General features: G+C 41.4%; 1 pseudogene; it reads right to left on the bottom strand.

Moving 5' to 3' along the window:
• Positions 1 to 1,535: 1,535 nt before the first annotated feature.
• Positions 1,536 to 2,187, bottom strand: LOC110295557 (annotated as a pseudogene).
• Between the last annotated feature and the right edge of the window lie 611 nt (positions 2,188 to 2,798).

Here is a 2,798-nt window from a genome sequence, read left to right as displayed (position 1 = left end):
CTTCAGTCAGGACCAAAAACCTACACTTAGAATCTGAGGATAATCATATTCAGCATGCAGTGAAATGAAAGAACATGGTAATAATATCTAAACTATGATTTACAGACAGAAGCTCCAGGCTGCTTAAATAGTACAATTCCAAAGAGGCACAGCAACAGAATGTGTGTTTTCAGGCTCCTTTTATGGTTAAATGAAATCAATTCCAATAGGCTTGGAAACCAGTTGTTTGTATGTATTTGCAATTTCTTTTTTTTCCATTTTTTAAATTATTATTGGGTATTTATTTCATTTACATTTCCAGTGCTATCCCAAAAGTCCCCCACACCCTCCCACACCCACTCCCCCACACACGCACGCCCACCTCTTGCCCTGTACTGAGGCATATAAAGTCTGCACAACCAATGGGCCTCTCTTTCCACTGATGGCCGACTAGACCTTCTTCTGATACATATGCAGCTAGAGACACGAGCTCTGGGGGGGGGGGGGGGGGACACTGGTTACTTCATATTGTTGTTCCACCTATAGGGTTGCAGATCCCCCCAGCTCCCTGGGTACTTCCTCCAGCAACTCCATTGGGGGCCCTGTGATACATCCAATAGCTGACTGTGAGCATCTACTACTGTGTTTGCTAGGCCCCAGCATAGTCTCACAAGAGACAGGTATATCAGGGTCCTTTCAGCAAAATCTTGCTAGTGTATGAAATGGTGTCAACGTTTGGAGGCTGATTATGGGATGGATCTCCGGGGATGGCAGCCTCTAGATGGTCCATCCTTTTGTCTCAGCTCCAAACTTTGTCTCTGTAACTCCTTCCATGGGTGATTGTTTCCCAATTCTAAGAAGGGGCAAAATATCCACACCTTGGTCTTCATTCTTCCCGAGATTCATGTGTTTCACAAATTGTATCTTATATCTTGGGTATTCTAAGTTTCTGGGCTAATATCCACTTATCAGTGAGTACATATCATGTGAGTTCTTTTGTGATTGAGTTACCTCACTCAGGATGATGCTCTCCAGGTTCATCCATTTGCCTAGGAATTTCATAAATGCATTCTTTTTAATAGCTGAGTAGTACTCCACTGTATAATGTATCACATTTTCTGTATCCACTCCTCTGTTGAGGGGCATCTGGATTCTTTCCAGCTTCTTGCTATTATAAATAAGGCTGCTATGAACATAGTGGAGCATGTGTCCTTCTTACCAGTTGGAACATCTGGATATATGTCCAGGAGAGTGAGGTAATGAGTATTTGCAATTTCTAATAGCTATCAAAAAAGTAAAAATCTTTACTATATGTTATTTTAATTACTAAAATAAATTTTATTTGTGTGCGTGCACATGCACACTTCCCATGGTGTGCAAGTGGATGTTGAAAGAAAATTTGTAGCATCCTTTCTCTTTAACCCATGGATTCTCGGATTCAAGTTCCAGTAGACAGACTTGGCTGCAAGCTCCCTCCTGCTAAGCCATTTCACCAGCCCACATATAAATGACTATGTGCCATAGTCACTGAGTAGAACATGAGGGTCTCAGGTATTTCAATGATGGCTGACAGGTACTGAAGTCATTTCTTCACCCATGTCACTTGATTCACTTGCTGGTTCCAGTTTCCCATCTGTAGTGTCTCCAGTTCTAATTCTTCTAAATCCTTTTCTATATTTAAAATATTTTTCTGTTTGCGCTTCTTAGGAACTGCATTATCAGCACAAAGTTTCCTCATTTTGATGTTTGACAATTTCTTCAGATCAAAATCCCATTCCCGGAAAGTCTGCAGACTATAAGACTCTAAAATGTCTGGGATCTCAAAGCCATAACCTTCATACTGCTGCCACTCCTACTTCATGATCTGCTTGATGATGGCCTCCCAGGAATGGTGCTGCCTTCCCTGCCTGTCCTTGATGCTGTTGTGTAACTCAATCTGCTCCAGCTCACTGCTGAACCGATCCAAGTATCTTTCAATTAATTCACAGGTATCTTTCTTTGAATATCTCTATCTTTTTTTTTATCCAGATGACTGAAACCACTGAAGTTTGTCACCAATAAGGTTGAGACGCAAGGCCCTCTCAGTCTTCAATCTCTCCTTCTTCTCCTGTTTGTGAGACTCTCTTGTAATCTGAGCTGCCTTTTTACTGTACGGATGGATGACTTTTTTTCCCGTCCTACCATTTTTTCTTTCAGTCCTTTAGGCATGGTGATGTCTTGGCCACCGAGGCCCCGCAATGTCCAGATGCGACAATTTCACAGAGGACAGCTGCAGCTGCAGCCGCAGCCGCTCCCAAGTCCACTTTTTCCCTGACACACGTGGGTCCTGGGGGAAACAGATCACTATATGTTTTTAAATTATAATGAATATTAAAATCATTAACAGTAATCTCAAATACACTAGTTCTGGAATTGGAACTGGTAGACTGTTGCCACTGTAGCTAATAGAGAAATATCTATTTGGCAGACTGTTTCCTTCAGCACCAAGAATAATACCTGCCAATAATAATTTGTTCAATGCAATGATTGAATCAGTATATGTCTCAATTAGTTCTTTGGACACGAAAGTCATTCTTCCTATAAGCTCCTCAAAGTTCTTGAGGACTTAAAGATTCTGGCAGCTCGAAGATATGGGTACAGGGGAAAAATTCCTGAATAGAACAGCAATGGCTTATGCTGTAAGATTGAGAATCAATAAATGGGACCTCATAAAATTGCAAAGCTTCTGCAAGGCAAAAGACACCGTTAATAAGACAAAAAGGCCACCAACAGATTGGGAAAGGATCTTTACCTATCCTGAATCGGATAGGGGACTAATA

Source organism: Mus caroli, chromosome 1 (assembly GCF_900094665.2).
Source record: "Mus caroli chromosome 1, CAROLI_EIJ_v1.1, whole genome shotgun sequence".
Taxonomy (NCBI): domain Eukaryota; kingdom Metazoa; phylum Chordata; class Mammalia; order Rodentia; family Muridae; genus Mus; species Mus caroli.
The sequence above is the reverse complement of the archived record's forward strand: the minus strand, read 5'-3'. Positions and strand labels throughout refer to the sequence as shown.